The following is a 19157-nucleotide window of genomic DNA, read 5'->3' on the forward strand; positions in this document are numbered from 1 at the left end:
GCAATTAGCGAGCCCCGCAAGCAATCAAGGGCCAAGTTCTCCATTTGCGGTTGCAGGGGAGTCCAATCCTGCCACAGGCCACAGGCCGCAGCCTGCAGACCGTGCCTCATGAAATCATAACCATGTGGCAGACAGACAGACAGATAGACGGACGGGCACGTGTGTGTATCCTTTGGATGCAGCAATCCTTGGAGTTCGCCTTGAATATTTCATAAGGAGCAGACAGGGAGCGATTGCACGGCAGGACACGGATACGGATAAGTGGAAAAGGGACGGCAGAGCAGGGGCACCATAACAAAAGCCGAAATACTCGTACACGTACCCGTGCCCTCACCACCTGTCCCCGTTCCCCTACCCCGTTCCCCTTCCTCTAATGCTGCGAGTGAGCTTTGAATATGTTTTGCGTGGATGCCGAAATGCTTGTGTCTGCCAAATGTATCTGTATCTGCAGCTGGTACGCTGGGATTCCCCTGCCCCTCCCGAGTAGCGTATGAGCCACAGGAGAGACAGAGAGAGGGGGAGGGGCAGAGATGGAGCATTGTCTGGGAGAGAATTGCTTTTAAAAACTTTACAATTCAATTTGTTGTTGCTGTGGCAGGATCCCTCTCCCTTTTTGGCAGTCTGCCGCGCTGGCATGCATTCCAAATTGCATTCGGTATTGAATTTATAAATATTTAATGCCATTCAAAATGCCATGCAACCCCCAAAGCCCAAAGCCCAAAACAGAACCAGAACCAGAACCAAAGCAATGCCAAGCGTTGGCGTATTAAATTTTTGGTCTAGAAACCCGTCTAGGATTTGCCTGGATTTGGCTGGAAGAAGCACTATCTGGCCTCGAGAATCTAACGACTACTAGATACCCGATAGCCGATCCCATCTCTGAGTACAGTCACTCCGAATGGGCTGTGGCCCAGACACCATCTTAGACTACGTGAAGCTCCAAAGTAGACCTCAAAATCAGTCCACCCTCCGCGCTAGGGCACTGCAGGCAGATACTGAAAAATTCAGCGGAAGTTGCTCGAGCAGACGAAACTTTTTTCCATTGCAACGGACAAGTTGCCGGCTCGAAAGTTTTCCGACCGACAGGATCTCCCACTGTTTGCCCGAAGGATTTTCCTAAGCCCAAGCCCAAGCCCAAACCCCCGTCGATGCGGAATGCCGAATGTTGAACCGCGGAACCGGTTCGTCATAATCAAGTCCCGAGTCAACTTGTTAATCATCCAGCAATTTGCCACTCGATTCCCGAAAGGGTTGCTGCTGCTGCCGCTGCTGTTGTTCCTTCGCTGCTCTTTAAGCCGCCTCGTTGATTTTTTAATCAGCATATCATGGCCATGGCCCAAGGCCCGTCTGACCCCCAGATACCCCCGAAATCTCCTCTTCAGCTGTCGACATTCTGGCCGTCGAGGGATTTGCGTCATCCAATAAAAAAGGGATACGCTGGCTACGGGGGCTTTAATCAGCAATAATTATAATTAACAAAGCACCGAGGATTCCGATTCTGATTCCGATTCAATCCGCACATCTGCTAATTGTTGTTCTGGTCCTTCCTTAATCCTTTAAAGGGCCGCGTGGCCCTTCTCCATACAAACAAAAGATGATTCAAAGCAGATCTGCTCCGGTTTCTGTTTCTGTTTCGGTTTCTCCTCGTTTTGAATGTTCCAATCAATCTTTGTCGCTGCCGCAACGAAACGAAACGAAACGAAATTCTTGTGCAAAAAACAAACTTTTAAGCAGGAAAATAAGTTTCGTGCATAAATGATTGATGAGCACTTGCCCACATGTCTCTCTCTCTCGCTCTCCCTCTCTCTCTTTCCCTCTCTGTCTGCAATGGAATCGGAGCTGAAATTTCAAATTTGAATGGAAATAAATGTTTTCTCTTGTTTCGTTCTGTTTGCTCTGCGATCGTTCTCTTTTTTTTTCATTCTTTCGCCTTCAACGTTTTGCTGAACTGACATTACATTTCCCCTCTCCATTTCCAGCGGGGGATGGTGGGGGATGGGGGAATTTCCCGAGACGGAATCTCGTGGATTCGGTTTCCGTTTTTCACACTTCTCGCCGCGGACTCTGGACAGGCGACACTTTCCCAGATTGATGGCTGAACATTCTCCCTGTGCCTGTGCCTGTGCCTCTCCCTCCCGAAGCGCGACAATCGTAGATACCCTGTAATAGTCGGGTTTGGGGGTGTAGGGGACCCCGCGAGGCCTCACCGCTGAAGCAAGTATATCCTAGGGTATATCCTATTCGAGCCCCTCGACGCTCGCGAGGCCTAGTTCCGCCTCGCAAAAGAATGGACTGCAATGAAACGACGTGAAATTCCGTTGATAGGCGCCACTGGCAGGCCCAGCATTTTTGCAGACGCTGGCCAGAGCAGAACCTCGTATCTGGACATTCAGTCCCCCACCCCTTTGCCCGTGCCCCTGCCCCTGCCCCTGACAGACTCGGGTCATGCATCAAACATGTGTGACAGACTGGCGCTGCAGTCGAAAATTCCACGCGATATTAAATTTCTTTAAAGGCGACAAATTTATGCAAAACTTTTCGCTCCTTCGTTCGTTTCTCCGTTTTCTGCGCCCACACTCAGGTGGGCGTGGATTCAACTCGAGGTCTGTTCGGGGCTTGAGGCCTTGTCTGTTGCACGAGGGAGAGCAGGGGAGAGCGGAGAGCGGAGGGCGGAGGGCGGAGTGATGTGCGTCGCTTGACTGCCTTAAACATGACATTTATTGTAACTGTCTTTCGTTTCCTTTCCCTCGGAAGGATAGTGCCTTCTCACCTTCCTCTGTACTTGCCACGCCACGCACTTGGGAGTACCACTCGAAGCAGCCGCCTGCCGCCTGCCTCCTGCCTCCTGCCTCCTTTGTCACACTGTTGTTGCCACTGGCGGCTGCATCTGGCAGATAGAGATAGATGTTGCTGTTGTCATCTGAGCATTTTGATATGCATTGTGTGGTGTGTCTATAAATGCACACACACACACACACACACACACGCACAGATATGCAGATACATCTGTGTGTATCCTTGTGTGCGCTTTCCATTTGGCCAGACGGCGCCGAACAGTCGACAGTCGGCAGTCATTGTCATGGCAACATGTTGCAGACACTGCCCTGCTGCAACGGACACAGACAAACATTGAGCACCCGCTCCCCTCCCCGCCTCCCCCAGATGCTATGTTGCAACTCCCCTCCCCTCGCAATGGTCCCCCCCTGGCCGTGTGTGTGCCATTTATTTCAATCTATTGCGTGGTGCAAATTGCTGGCAATCTTCAGCCGCTGCCGCAGAAGAGCCACAAAATTTGCTCAAGTGGCACGAAAAGTGCGCAATGAAAATGAATAATTATGTTGCCCCCTCCCCACCCACCACTCTGTGGCACCCCCTCCGTCATATGTCATCTGTCCCTTTCTCTGTTTGCAGCTTAATTAAATGCCTGCGAGGCAGTGAACAAAGCCATATTTCTAACAAGCCAGAGCTGGGCCCCCACTTTCTGGGGGGTTCAATGACCCCCGCACAGCTTAGGTCCCTTTTCGGGCAGCAGCAGATTTTGAATGACATTTTGTGGAAAATTTAATTTCAATTTTCCCATCACCCCATCACCCCCCCCCCCTCCTGTTTTTGTAGGTGATTTTGGTATTTCCCGTCATTAAGTTTGCCGCCTGCTTGCTGCCTGCCGCCCGAGACAGGCACAGGATAATGCCGGCGCCGATGTCCTTGTCCCTCCTCCACAGACAGGAGGAACCGCACCGGAGGAGCCACAGAGCCAGAAACAGAGACGAAGACATATTCCGACAGACATTAAGAATGACAGAACGTGTAGAGAGAGGGAGAGGGAGAGAGGGAGTGAGTGAGAGTGAGAGGGAGAGTGATGAGAAGGCAGACCCAGCGACCGACATTGAAATGTTGTTGAACTTGCGGTGCTTTCTGCCTGCCGCAAGCACACACACACACACACACATGGCAGCCCTGAAGAGGCAGGAGAAGGGGCGGATGAAGAGGGAGTGGGGAGTGGGGAGGGAGAAGCTCAACAGAGATATCAAGGCTTCAGAGGTGTCTCCTGTCCAGCTCGTCATTTCATATTGAATAAATATTCACTTTCTGGCATCGATTACCTGCCCGACAGCGCACAGTGGGGCAGGTTGCCGAAAATTTCGATACAAAAAAGGAGGAGGAGGTTCCAGCTTGCAGCCCTCTTCGGGCCTTAAACTTTAGATTGTGCCAGTATCGAATGTATCGATAGCTATCGATAGTGGCGCTACTTACCCTCGGATCTTGGGAGTAGAAATATAATAATTCAGACAGCGTTCTGCTACGACGGCCGTCTTTCATGTTTAGGCTTCAGTATTGTTTGTTTTTCTTCTGTTTTGCGGCACTAGAAATGTGTTGTATGTTTTTCGTTCGCCCCCGCCCCACTGTGCGCACTCTCTCAGGGGGAACGCGCTAATTACAACGACAAAGCAAATGCGAAAAAGGCGCGCATTAAACAAATTTAAAATGCATTGACTTTTGATGTTAACGAGCATTCGCACGCACACACACACACTCACGTACCACTCAATAATGTATTTAACCTAAAAAATGGCACAAACACTTCATACACTGCCCACACAGATACACAGATGCACAGATACATAGATACTCTCTCGTGGAGTCAGAAGCAGCGCGTCACTTGCATTGCCAACAATTAAGCATTTGTTTACAATTCACAATCAACAATCAACAATAAACAGTTCACAATGAAAAATCAGAGTGAGAAAATCATCGAAAAGCATGAGTTCCCCTTCCAGCCCCTCCCCACCCTCCTGTGTGTGTCACCTGTGGGCAGGCGGCACCCTTCTTCCCCCTCCTCTGGTCCCTCTCTCAGCCAGGTGGCGGCTAGTGTTAATCCCACACCCACACCCGCCAAACGTTGGACGTTGTCTCGTCGCAGTTTTTTATGATTTCATTTAGATATATCGCACACAAAGGCATTCGCAGAACGCACACACACACGCACAGATACACACAAAGATACAGATACAGATACAAAAGTCTGGCTTTGATGGAGGTGTCAGCGGTGTCTGGGTCTGGGTCTGGTCTGGTCTGGGGCTACGATTCCGAGGCCTTTATGAACATAAAATCGAAAATGTTTCAAACGCTTAAAAGTGCAGCAAGGTCGATCCGATACAGGGAGGGGGGGGGGAAGGGGGGAAGGGGAGACTGCTGTCAGTCTTGTGTGGCATGGCCTGACATTTCGTTCCACAGCTTCCACATGAATCTCGTTGCCCCCTCCATAGGCTGTCTAGGAATGAAATTTCAAAAGAAAACTTTTTCGATGATGATTCGACGATAGTTCTTACGCAATCGATTGATTTGGTTGGTAATCGGTTATTGGGGCTCTGTTAAAAGAAGAGACCTGCTCGAGATACCTTCTCTTCAGTTATGGCACGCACTGTATGTGGAATCCCCTCTGGAAACGAGACTGAAAACTCATTAAAACATTATTTTTATAGCATTAATGGAGGGATTTTATTGTGAATGCCTTAATTTCCATTTTAAATGTTTTTTCTCTTCTGTTTTAAATTTTTATCCGTTTTTTTTTTTTTTTTTTTCTCTGTCATTTTCCGCATTTCTTGCAGTTGTTTTCTCGCTCGAAAGTTAATTGAAATTTTTAAGGCCTGGCCTGGAATTATTTTCGATGTTGCAGCAGCGATGATGTTGCAGTGGCAGCCGTTGCAGCTGCCGCCGTTCCGTGTGAGCCACTGAACCGCGACGGGTTGCAATTTTCGTTGGGTTTTGTATCTCCATTTTTTGTGTGTTGCCTTTTTTGTTTTAGCGAAGTTAACGCTTCATTTGCCTGGAAGAGAGAAATTGGCCAAATGAGAGTGCCACTGCTGCTGCCACTAAAGGGGGCAGATGGATGCAAGATGGGCATGGGGTACGGGTGCGGGTACGGGTACGGGGTCGAGGTGCAGCCTGCAAAATGTACGTGTATTTTCCGTACGAGTAATTTATTTTATTTGAATTAATTTCGGGGATTGTTTGCTGGAAACTCGAGAAGCGACAAGTCCAACAGTTGCGCTCCTCTCGGGGAACGAAGGGGGGAGGGGTCAGGGGAGATGGGATCAAAGACAGCTCTGACTCGTTGTATGACAGCTGCCAGACTGACTGACATAATGTCCGTTGCCTGCCTAATGACGATCATCACTGCGCTCATTACGATCATTATAGCCATCGTCATCATCAAGTGTCAGGCCCCATTTGAAGGCGCTCCTCGGCGAGGCAACGACGGCGGTGCACTCGCACGAGTGCATTGGGAATTATTGTAATTCAGACTCAGATTCAGATGGAGATTCAGGCGCCCGTCCCCCCCAAACCGGAGCCCCACTCCTTTGCCCCAAAGAAATGCACATTTTAATTGAATCGATTTCGCTTTCGGTCCGCCTGGCGATGACATAATTCCCATCCATCGGACGCTGTCTCGCTACTGATTCTCCACCCTCGACGTGAGGCACAACCGAACACCCCCTGCCCCCTCCCCTCTGTATTGTGGATCTATAAATCTCCAAAGTTCAGCTCTAGTTTCGCCTAGTTCTGGCGGTCTCTAATGTTCGTTTTTCGTTTTCATTTGACTTTGATTTATGCAGCATTTTCCCGCCGCTTAATTGTACTTCGTTTGTGTAGTTTTTCGCTTGTTTTTCACGCTTTTCCAATGGAGAATGTCCACGCACACACACAGATACACGGACACACACGTATGTGTGGCAGAAATTCAATTTTTTCAGTGATTTTTCTTCAATTTTTGCTGTCTAAAGGAGGATGGAGGGGGGGGGGGGGGGGGGCGTGGTCACGCTTGAGGGCAGCAAATTAATGTTTCTTTTTTCGAGTCTTTAGTTTTATTTGCGTTAATGAAAATAAATTGCTTAATATGTTTTTCAAAGTAATTTTTTGTTGTTCTGTTGCTTGTCTGTGTGTGTGTGTGTGAGTGTGTGTGTGTGCCTCAAAAACAACAACTAGAAGGCTGCTGAGTGCATAAACAAAGCAACAATTAAGTGGAAAATGGAAAATGTTAATTGTGCTTCTGTTGTGCACCTGAAGAGTGCTGCCACAGAGTGCTGTAGATACAGATACATTGAAGCAGAGGAGAATCCTCTGAACTGAGCGACGAACTGAAGCTGGATGGAATATGGAATATCCTGCCTTGGTCCCTGCCTTTTTCTATTGTAATCGAATCGTATCTAATCCCGGCGATCGTTGAGTGGCTTCTGCTTATGGAGAAATAATCGAACGATAATGCTGAGCTTCTATGAGCCCGTCCAAAGCTTTTTTATGGCCAATTCCTATGCAACAGCACGAGGACGACAACAGCTCTCCCGGTTTATCCTTGTTTGCCATCGATGTGCGATGGAATTGCCAATTTCTGGCCATAAAATCAAAGAGAGAACAAGTTGTCTGTCCCCTCCCCTCCCCCCCTCCCCGTCACACGCTCCCTCCTAGTGGCAGTTGCCACTTGCAACCTCGGCAGCAGCAGTCATAACGACTCTTAAACTCACTTTATGTTGGCCATTATGGAACCGAACAGAATGGCAGGGCTTCCCCAGCATCCTGCATCCTGGATGACTCCTAAACGATGTTTCGCGGGCTTCTGCTCCGCTTTTGCACACTCTTTTTGAGGGCTTATTCGTTTGGACCAGAAATATGGAAATATGGAATCGATTGCCCCCCCAAGGGTATCCTATACTTCGGCCATCGCTTCCTTATTCTGTTATTGTTGACTCTGCTCTTTTGGCGGTTTCCCTCTCTCTCTCTCTCTCTCTCTCTCTCTCTCTCTCTCTCTCTCCCTGTCTCTTTCGGACTCTGTCTACAAAGTTGCCAATTAGGCAAAAAGTTTTTAATAACAGCAGCTGCTGCAGCGGCAGCTCGAACTTCATTTCCATTTCTGCTCTTCTCTTTACCTCTGCACTCTGCACTCTTCCCTCCTCTTCCTCATCCTCCTGTTCCCAGCTCGCTGTCCACTTTCGCGCTGTCCCAGCCAGTGACCCCGTTCGATTGAGCTGCCGTTGCCGCTGCCGTTGCCGCTGCTGTTTCTCCGCCTCGATGAGCAGTTCGTCCGACACCTGTCATGCGAGGATCAGGGGGGGTGCGAGGGGGGGGGGGGCTTGGTCTGGAAATGCGCTTTGAACCTGAAAAACGGATAGAAGAGGCAGAGAAACCAATCAATTTTATGACAAAGCCAAGCGGCTGTCGGCTCCGTTCGTCTCTTTCTGACTTTATTCCCAAAAATTTAAATATCAAATATTTACAGTTAAAGGAGTGGAATGGGGGGAAGGGACTTTATTGGCCGGGAGCGGGGTCCCCTATATTTATTGTCTGCAGCAGGTTCAGGTTCAGACACCTTTTATTATTTTTATTCCTTCGATATTAAATTGTGTCTAGAGCGCAATGCCATAAAATCCCCACTTAAAGCTGCTGTGCGGCATGCCCCTACTCCCGCCGGCCCCCACGCCCGAAATACAGATTTTCCCACGCATATATCCCCCCTCATGCCCCATTCCCCATTCGACCCCTTCTCTGGCGTCGACCTTCGCCTTGAATAATATATAAACGCGTCAGACGGTTTTTGGGGGCCAGAAAGTCTGCGTGCCGCACATTTCCCAAATAACTCCCACGAGAAGGAAGGAAGGAAAGAAAGAGACAGGACAGTGCCTGGATACAGAGAGAGAGAGAGAGATAGGGGGGCAGAGGGAGATAGGTGCAAGGACAAGGTCAAAGCACCCGGCATGAAAAGCATTGCCATCAGGGAGGAGGCGAGGGGCAAATGGATAGGCCTGCGCACGCCCTCGAGTGTGCAGCTTCAGTTTATTAACATTTACGGGCTCCTCGCCACCCCCTCCGCCCCACTCGCTCCCATCACTCCCACTTCCTACCGGCAGGGCGGGGGGTGGGGGACAGCGTGTATCCTTGTGCCTGCGCCTACGCAAGGGCAAGTGCAAGGACAAGGACAGCCATCCAAACAGAGTGAGAGAGAGAGAGAGGGAGAGGGAAAGCACTTCACGGCCATGGCCATGGCCATTGTCACGGCCGCTCCAGGGCCAGGGCCGTGCGAGAGAGAGCACAGAAGCAAATGCCGGCCGGCCTGCTCTCTTCGGGGAAGAGCTTTGAGTAGGAGCTTCGGAGCCTAGAAAGCGCCTGCGTCAAGTCTGCTCTCCCCACCCCCCCACGGCCGCTCACGGGTTTAATGTCCTTTGCAGCCCATGTGTAGATACAGTCGCTGCCTGCTTTTCCGAGGAGCTTCGGCCCGGAGCTCGGGGCTCGGGGCCTCCGAGAAAGTTTGCGCGCCTCCGAAATCCCCCATGACTAATGTGCCGACTAATGGCGTGCCGCCCGTCGGGTCCTGGCCTCCGTCTGCCGTCTGCCGTCTACCGGGGGGTAGTGGGGTGTGCAGTGTGCGGTGTGGGGCTTAGGCTTGTCTATTTTTGAAATACTTTGCTTTTTATGGTATACTTTATGGCGTTGGAATTGCTCCGCTTAACGGCGCCTGCTGTCAGGAGGAGGTCCTCCAGAGTACGCGAAAGAGAGGGACAGAGAGAGAGAGAGAGGGGGAACGTGGGAATGTAGGCTGGGTTCTTGAATTCCCAATGAGTGGCGTCGCCACTGGGTTTGCCCCATGAATCGAGGGAAAGAGGTGGAGGCCCTGGGAATGTTTGAAATCTTTTGCCTTTGCATGGAATGTTGATTGCGGAACGAAGACGTATTCATTTGAGGAACTTTTCCAACAGGGTATCCTCTGACCCATCATGGCGTCTCCTTCTTCTGCTCCTCCTTCTTCTGCTCCTCCTCCTCCTCCTCTCTATTGCTCTCTGCTCTCTGCTCTCTCATTATCTCAGTTACTTAATCCCTCTCATCAGGCAACGGACTGTGTGCGGGTATTGCTGCATTTACCGTTATCTCAACTGCAAATCATCATCATTCCCCTCTCTCCCGCTCCCGCTCCATCCCATATGCTCGCACAAAAACTGCACACGCGACAATCCGCCCTCCCTCCCCGCTGGCTCTCTTTGTCTGCGCTTGTAATGATTAATGTCAAGTTTTTTCCCTCTCTCCTCTTTCCTCTCTCCGTTTTACTCTGTTTTTCTTGTGTTTTTACATCATACCCTTTTGGAGTGGGAGCGTATTATTATTTCTCGTCGGAGGATTATTCTCCGCAGAGAACCAAATCGAATAGAGAGCATAGCAATGCCTTCGAGAGGGTGTCCACCGATTCGACTTTCGCCGCTCGTCTTCTTCGTCTCTTTTTGTATTTGAGTTTTCATTTTTCAATGTTTTGTGTTTTATTTGCTTTGGTTTTTGTGCAGCTCTTTTGCACTCCTCCTCCGTCCTCCTCCGTCTCCTGCCCCTCCCCCCCTACTCTCCTCGGGCATCGGCGCTGTCTGCATTTTAATTTCGCTTAATGAAAAATTGCAAGTAAATCGCTCCGCAAGAGAGGAGTGCAGCGCAGGAGGGGGAGCCGGAGAGCGAATGAGTCAGAGGCGGCGGAGTTGCTGCAGTCGCTCCATAAGCGATGAGCGATGAGCGGGAGAGAGAGAGCGAGAGAGAGACGGCCATTTAATTGCCTTGCACTGGCACTGCGCTGTGGGAAGAAAGTGAGAGTTTTTGTCGGGGCTCCGACGGGGAGTGAAGTGGGTACTCGTGTCCTTCCCACGTCCCTCGCGAACAGTTTTGCTCTGTGACAAGTTTTTGGTGCTGCCGCTCTTACATTTGGCGATGATTAATGGTTCATGTTCATGTCAGTCGGGGATTGCGGTTAAAAAAACGAACAACAACACTTTTGGGAAAAAAGTTTAAATGATTTTTCACACAGAAAGAAGAAAAAGAACAATGGTGCACCACACCGCTCCACCCCGCTCCACCCCGCTCCACCCCGCACCGCCCCGCACCACAGCACGCAGTTTTCCCCCCCTTTGGGAGAGGGTGTGCGGTGGGGAGGGGGCTTCAGGGGATCTGCTCAAAATTAATGAGCCCCTGGGAGCAGTTCCCATTTCTGTCCGAATCATTTATTTCGCGGCCACAAAAAGTTATTAAAAAATCATTTGATATGAGAGAAAAAAATCAACGTTTTTTCTTTATTATTTCATTAATTTTTTTTTTATATTTTTTCTTCTTTCAATTTAGTGATTTTGTCAAAAAATTTTGTCATTTATTCAAATCGAGATGATTTGATGACTTTTTGATAGAATTGCAACAGAGTGGCAGACGCCCCAAGAAGGGGCAGAGGCAGGGGCAGGGACAGGGGCTGGGGCAAGGCATGAAAGGTCAGAGATGTACGATAATTAATCATTTCGTCCCACTGTCAGGGATGTTAGATGTTCGAGCACTTCCTGGGCCCACTTTTTATGCGGTTTTAATGAGTTTGCCCCTCCCCTCCCCTCCCCGCCCCTCCGCGGCGCTCACCTTTGCGGCACGGGCCGTGCTTTCCACACGAGTCTGTCTTCCACTTGAGCGACGTCTTCCACTTTGATGCATTCGCTGCCTCGTCACCTGCGATCTGAGTGCATCCATCATGAATGAATGAATGAGTGAGTGAATGAATGACTGACTGAGTGAGTGAATGAATAAAGGGAAATGCTCTCAAGTAGAGGATGAACCTGCCGCTGCAGGCTGCAGGCTGCAGCTGTGGAGAAGAGGCGTTGGACTGTGAACCTTGAGATTACCATTCCCCCTCCTGCCTTTCCCCTCTGACAGTCTCTGCAGCAGCCCTTTGAGAGCTGAGTATTTATAGCGTTTGCAGGGTACACCTACGGAAGTTCCCCTCAGCTCCGGGAAGATGGAGGATCCAGCGAAGGAGAGTACTAGTCAGGGCCTGGCTGCTGCTTTGCTGTGTTTGAATATTTCGTACTTTTTGGGTGTTTCTCGATGTGGATGGGGATGTGGATGTGAAATGCGTGTTTGCCTTTGAGCTTTTATCCTGGCATCTGGCAAACAGCTCCTTGAGCACTGCTCCCCTCCTCTCTCCACCCCCCCTCCATCCCTCTCTTTATGTTCTTTTCTTTCCAATTCAAGTCTCGAGTCGACAGTCACTTAGATTGCCATTTCAGCAGCTCATTTCTCGTGTTCTCTCGGGTTCGTTGTCTCCTGTTTTTCTGTCTCCTGTCTTCTGTCTTCTGTCTCCTGTTTGTCCTCACACGTGCAAATCAACAAAAGGAGCAAAACGCTTAGGTTGTTCCACTGCCATTCATCATACGCACTGTTGTGCACCCATATACGAGTACATTCTGTATTCAAAGCCAAAAATTGAAGAGTTTCTGCTGCTGGGGGGCCACATTCTGATAGAGAAAAAGAGGGCAGCAGGGAGACCCGCTTTGACCACATGCTGCTCTGTCCTTCCTCTATGGCTGCCCCTGCCACTGCCCCTGCCCCTGTGCTTGTTCCCCGTTCTTTTATCTTCAACAATTTAGTGGCACTTCCCTGCAACAGCGTCGCCGGTCGACAGTGGCAGCAACAACAACTTGCCTCATCAAGAGCAGTAGTCAGAGCAGCAGTGGCAGTGGCAGGGGGCAGGGCCAGCGGCAGCACCTGAGGTTCATTGCTCGTTAAGTTATTGTCACCTTTATAGCCGCTCGACCCGACTCAAGTGTCTGGGGCACAGGACATAGACTTGCAACAGCCAACTGGCAAGTGGCAAGTGGCAAGTGGCAGTCCCCGCCCACACCCACCCGCTGTGTGCATAAGAAATTTGTTCGTAGTCTGACCATTCCCTCCCCCTCCTCCTCTTCCGAAACTCTGATAAAAGAGGACTCGACGGATACTCGACTCTCGCTTCGATTTCCTTTCTTTCGCTGACAGTTTCTGCAGCAGCAACTTTTCGATTAGAAAGGGACAAGGAGCGCTCCTCCGTGTCGCTATCTCTCTTCGGGACTTCCGCTGGGCGGAGGAGAAGAAGCGTTTATGCTCTTGAGAAGCACCTTCCTCGTCCGGCAACTGTTGCAGCAGTCCGCAGTGGAGTTGCATCGTCTAATGCATCGTAATCCCCAATGTAAACGAAACTAATTCGATTTGTGGCAACCCCCTCTCACCCCCCCCTCTCCTCCTCCCTCTCCTTGTCCCTCTCGTAATTACCTTGTATTTACTTAGCCAATTAAACTCGGGGATTCCCTGCTCTTGAAGGACCAGTCCTCTGCTCTGCCCCGCTCTCTGGGAGTGTCCTCCATTTGTGGCAATCATTTGTGGTAAGCCACTCCACGAGGATTCTGTTTTTATTTAATATTCCAAAGCTCAACTTGCAAATCAATTTCAATTTTGGCTTGGCCTCTCCTTTGACAGCAGGGGGAGGCAGTCGTTGACATATGAAACTACTTGCCACTAGAGCCACTTGCCACATGAGTCAGGCTGCCTCGGGCTACCGCCTGCTTAGCTGCCGTGGCACGTAGAAAGACTCCACTGGAGGCATGTGGCATGGGGCCCCTCCTCGGAATGGTTCAATAATAAATGCGCTCCTCTGTCGAGGATTATTGTTTCCAGCATTTCCGAGAGGAGTGGAAACTGCACCTGTGCCTGCCAGAAGAGGAGAGCAGAGGAAAGCATAGCTTTTCCGAATTAATTAAAGCTCCCCGCACTCCTCGTGGGGCGCCTCTTAAAGCCCGAGGAAGTGACGAGGCAAAAGAAAAATGTTCTGGTGGGCGAGGGGCGTCGGGCGTCGGCCGAAGGGCGGAGGGGGGAGGTTGCCACTTCCTTGGCGTGTTTCCGATTGCTTGTTAGACACACTCGAGGAGAGTGCCAGACATGCATTTTTCTACTTAGTTTGCTGCCACATGCCACATGCCCCATCATCGGAGACGGAGATGGAGACGGGGATACCAGAGACCCCGCCCCTCCCTCCACCAAACAGCGTGTGCCCCATGTCTATGGCAATTTTTATGGCAAACTTTTTATTTGCACCTCATAAAATGCGGCAAATGCGCCATGTTCCATGCAACACAATGCGAAAGAAGGACTTTGTATACCAGCGTGGCTCTCTCTCTCTCTCTCTCTCTCTCTCTCTCTCTCTCTCTCTCTCTCTCTCTCCTTCTACGTGTGTGTCTGCCACAAATGTGATATTTATGACGCTCGCCCTGGAGTCCAGACAAAGGCCCCGCCTCCTCCTGCCACATGCAGGTGCCACGGAGAGGAGCAAAAACATTTGATAGTAAAAAGAGTTTATGTTAGTTACGACCACCCCCATATGTACATACGTGTGCGTGTGTGAGTGCTCATGTGTTTGTGTGTGTTTGTGTCTGTTGGGGAAAGTCCTTTTCCTGTCCTGGAAAAACTTTCACTGAGTCCAATGCTCCTCTTATTTGGTTTTCCCTTGCTCCACCTTTGACCTTTTTGTGGCTTGTGTCTGGACGCAAGTGTAATTAAAATTTCATTTTCCACCTCTCGGAAGAACAAGAAAATCCTCTTTAATTGATATTAATTTCATATGTTTCTCTCTCTCTTTCTCTCTCTCTCTCGTTGCAGGTGAGTTTTTCCATCCTTTCCATTGCACTCCCTTTCGGGGAAAGTTGTACTAAATCTTGGGTTCTTGGGTGAGTTTTTTCTTTTGTTTAACTTTAATTCTGATTATGTTGCATGTGGCATATATTTATGTGTCTCTCTGTCTGCTGTGGATCCTTCTTCCGAGCCATTGACTCGGGTTCTGTTGCAAGAAGGCTCCTTAGGTGGGAGAAGAAAGCAAATGTATCTATCGGATGCACTCTCTTCTTGGCTACCTCGAATCTTATGGATGCCATCCATCTAGGAGAACCCATCCAGGAGGCACCTTGGACACTGCGCTGGCCGTAGTCCCCGCACGTCGCGGACATTCAAAACTTTTATGGACCAAATTGTGTCACTCTGCCCCCGCCCCCGCCCCCGCCCCTTGTCCCTGCCCCCCTCCTCGGGGAATGCAATTTGCCGAGCGCGTAATTTTGGCTTTTTATTTACAACGCATAAATGCGCTTAATAAACACGTTGCACATGGGGCACGGCTGGGCTGCACGTTGCACCGAAAGAGTTGTAAAACTCTCTGGCGGATGCCTCTGCGAATGCGAAGGCGAATGACGACTGAAGCAGAGTTCCGCTGCATAAAGCAGCAGCAAAAAGTTTATTAGTTGGCAGCTGCTTGGGGCACTGCTGGGGGCACCACCAAAGCCAAAGCCCCCCCTCCCCCATGCAAGCGCTCCATTGCTCATACGACGCGTTGCCCCTAGCTTTTTCTCCTGCCACTGCCACTGCCGCTGCCGCTGCCTTGCCACTGTTTCTGCTGTTTTCTTGTGGCAGCTTCTGTTGCTGCCTCTGCTGCTGGTTTATGTGCAGCGGGGCACATTTTATTGGCTGAGATGCCCAACAATGGATGAATTTGTATGCTTTTATTGCCGCTGTTTGTTTGCGCTGCTCGCCCGAGCTGAAAAGGTGAACAAACCGCCGCCCCTCCCCCTGCTCTCTAATCCCCCCTCCCCACTACCTCGGCTTGGTGTCGTCTCTATTTGCGTCTCGATTCGATTGTTCGGGCGGGGGCTTATCTGCGGTGTCGAGTCCTTTATGGAGCTGTCACTTTGGAATCCTCGGAAACTACGCATCGCCAGCCGTCACCCCGTTTCCTCCCGAATGATGTGACTGTCAATCTGAAGGATCAACCAACTGCGCATTCATCCAGAAGCGGTTCTAGGGGAGGCAGAAGGATCGGCAGGAGCGGAAGGAGCCGCTGGAGGATAGAAGACGACGCAATTGCCAACTGCGCAGGCTCGAGATCCGCACGGAGCACCCCGAAAACCCCTCTCGAGTCACTCCAGAAGTCAGGATCTGGACGGAACAATGGGCGATCATCGAGTAACGAAAGGAACGACCGAATGAATGGCAGCCCCGAAAGCAAACAAAGGGGAAAATCAAGTTAAAGTCTTTTCCATTTGCCTGAACCCTTTGTGGGGTGCTCCCTTCTTGGAAACAAAGGAGGTGGAAACTGCTTTCGGAGACACCTCTATCAAGGCCTCACTGTAGCAGCAGCCGCAGCGGCCGCAACAGCCAGGGGTGGCTGCAACCCCCTTCTGCATCCCTGCCTCCGCTGCAGTTGCACTTATCCTCTCTCCGGCCCAGACACTCATTTGTTACGTTCGAGTTGCTGGCAACTCGTTTTTTAATTGCCGCACGGCCGTGCCCCTGCACGGGCTGCAACTGTTGCAAGTAGCTTGCAGGCGGTAGTTTTGTGCCTTAATTGCTGCAAGGAGATTCAGATCCTGCCAATTATGGGACTAAGCTGCAGCTCCCAGACAGACAGAACGTCGTTCTGGGATTAGCTGGTGTCCAGGCCCTGCCCCCGTCCTGCCCCCGTCCTGCCCCCGCCCTGCCCCTGCCCCTGTGCCACTCCCCTTCTGCAGTTCCTGCTCCTGAAGGAGCCTTCGTGCAATTGCAATTCTCGCATTTTGCATACGAAATTTCCTGAAAATTATGAATTTAAATGGCGGCTAATAAATCGCCGCAAATAATCATATTTTTGCACATTTTTCTTACACTTTTTACTGCCGGAGAGCAAAGCTCCTCTTGGGGCAGGGACATCCTCTTGCAGATTGCAAGTCGTTGATAAAGTGCATTGCTGCGGCTCCTTCTGCTGCTCCTTCTGCTGCCCCTGTTGTCGTTGCAAATGACGCAAAACGACAACATTTCAACTGGCTTTCCTTCCCTCGGAAGGGAGAGTCCTGTCCTGTCCTGTCCCGTCCCGTCCTGGCCTGGCCTGCCCTGTGCTGGCCTCTCCTTTGGGGACGCCTTCTTGCTTCTCAGAAATCGTTGCAGTCAAAATAAGTAAAAATGGCCAACCGCACTTTCCTTCTGGTGGCGCTGCTGCTTCTGCCGTTGGCCCTCTCCCCTTTGGGCTTTATGCAAATGCAAAATGGATTTAAATTGGCCAGACATTGGTCTGCTGCTGCGAATGAAAGCCAAACAAGAAGCCAAGCAAAAGCAGCACGAAGGGAGAGGCAGAGCAGCGGCAGAGGCAGTGCCTTTAACAGACTTGGCTTTAAACATTTAGCCATCGAAATGTTAGTATTTTCAGCTGAAAAACCGCTCAAAATGCAATGAAAGGCGGGCCGTAGCGTAGGAGTCGCACAAATTGCGTTTTACACTCGCTTTAAGCCATAATTTGCGGCAATTATTCCCCGGTTAATGCTACTCCCGTAATGGGATTGAAAATTTCAATTAATTTTAAGCTCTTTTCCCCATTTTTGGATATGGAAATTTGATTTATCAATGGATTTATCGGAGGAGCAAAAGGGTTGTCCAGGACTCGTAACTCTCAGCGGCTTAGAGGCAGGAGAGCGTGAGGCATGTCCCGACTCGCCACTCGCCACTGGAGAAGCAGCCCGACCGGAAGGACAGAACAGCAGATACTTGCGGCATCTGTGGAATGGGAAGGGACTGTTCCCGGGTATCATTAAAGCTTCGCTGCTGCTGTCCATAAATTGGAATTATCTTTTTTTGCTTTTTATAATTTCCCTAACGATGACTAATCCCCCCTCTCAAAAAGGGTTGCAGGGCATTTCCTCCTCATTCCTCATTCCTCATTCCACATGCCTTCATCCTTTTCCATTTCCTCGATGGAATGTCTCGCATTACATCGACAAACAACAACTTCTGATTGTTCCACAATCGAATGGGAGGATATTATTGGATTGGTATACGATATTGCCTGTAATTATCCCCGTGGGTCGGGCAGATCGGCGCTCGCCCCCTCATTGGCAATGCACGCCTCCGGAATATCCCGAATATCCATGTACCGACCGCAGATATCGTAACTCAGGCCCCAATTTGTATGGCCAGGAGCCAGGAGCCAGGAGCCGCCTCGGCTGTCGTTACCTGCCCCGAATTCCGTTTGTCGTCTTAAATTTCCACGCAGGCCGGCCCTCGGCTTCGGGCAGAGCAGAGACAAAGCCAAATGTCGGCTCCAGCACCAGCCAGGGGCACAGATAAAGTATCTCGTGAAGCAGAAGCAGAAGCCGCAGCACCACTTTTCGTGTCCTACCTGAATCCGAGTTTCAATCTGAATTGTGGAACTGGAATTCATTTCGAATCCGAGATCCGAGATCCCAGTTCGCATTTCCCATTGTTCATTGATCTGTCGTGTCGTCTGCCCTCGACCCTCACTTCTCGCTGAAGAGGGTCTTTCGGATCTTCTGGGATCTGGTGAATGCGTTGACAAGAGGCACAACCGCAACGCAACGCAACGCAACGCAACGTAGCTGATCAGATTACATAATGTGACATAATTAATCTCGAAATTTATAAGAAACGAGGGGCCCTCTTTCCCCCCACCCTCTTTCGAGGCTCTCCCCTTGTTAGACGGAATCTGTTGCGCCTAGACTGGGTTGTTGTGCTAGTTAGTGGCCCTATAATCACATTTGGGTCATCAGACGCACGTGTAAACGCGTTTCCAGCTAATTTTCAGCTATCGCCACCAAGAAGATCGCCACGGCCACGACCACGAGGCGGAGAGCGGAGCGTGCAGCGTGGAGCGTAGCGTTGTATCTGCCAGATACTCGCACCATACTACAGTCCTACTTCTTTTTTGCTGCCATTTGCTGTAACTCAAGCGAGGCGTACATATTTCTTTTGTCGCCTATATCTGTCGGAACATAAATCAGACAATTGCCCCCAGTCCAGGCCCCAGTCGCCGGTCCCCAGTCGCCAGTTCCCCAGTTCCCGGGTTCCCCAGTTCCCGAGATATGTACATACCACATGTGTGTTCCACTTTGGGGGCATGCTTTGTATCTGGTATCTGCTATCTGTATCTGTAATAATTTTATTTTATTTATCGCAGAAATTGTATCGTCTTCTGCGGGGGAGACAATGAGAACCTAAAGAGTGGCAAAGGGGCAGGGACAGGGCCAGAAGACAGCAGACAGTTGAAGGTTTGAAATTTCCAACTTTCGCTGGCAATCGAGAGAATCTCCCGAGCAGATAGGACTATCGATAGAGAATGAGATCATTCCCCGAATTGAGTCATTGCTGATTGCTGGGCGATATCTTACTCGTACAGTGCCCAGGCCCCCCTTGGAGGAATTTCAAGATTAAAGTTGCCATTTAATGAGAGACCTTTCTCTGGTTGTATCTATATCTATCACTCACTTTCCCTCTCTCGCCCTCGCTCTCTGTGTGTCATCCGTTGTTTGGTTGCGTGTCAG

The 19157-nt window shown here is 50.3% G+C and overlaps 1 protein-coding gene across 1 annotated transcript in view; it reads left to right on the forward strand.

Annotated features, from left to right (window-relative positions):
- Nucleotides 1-19157, forward strand: part of LOC6595338 (headcase protein) — an 80733-nt gene that overhangs the window by 33456 nt on the left and 28120 nt on the right. The gene's annotated exons all lie outside the window — the stretch shown is intronic.

Source organism: Drosophila persimilis, unplaced genomic scaffold (genome assembly GCF_003286085.1).
Source record: "Drosophila persimilis strain 14011-0111.01,24,50 unplaced genomic scaffold, DperRS2 tig00000000-arrow-pilon, whole genome shotgun sequence".
Classification (NCBI taxonomy): domain Eukaryota; kingdom Metazoa; phylum Arthropoda; class Insecta; order Diptera; family Drosophilidae; genus Drosophila; species Drosophila persimilis.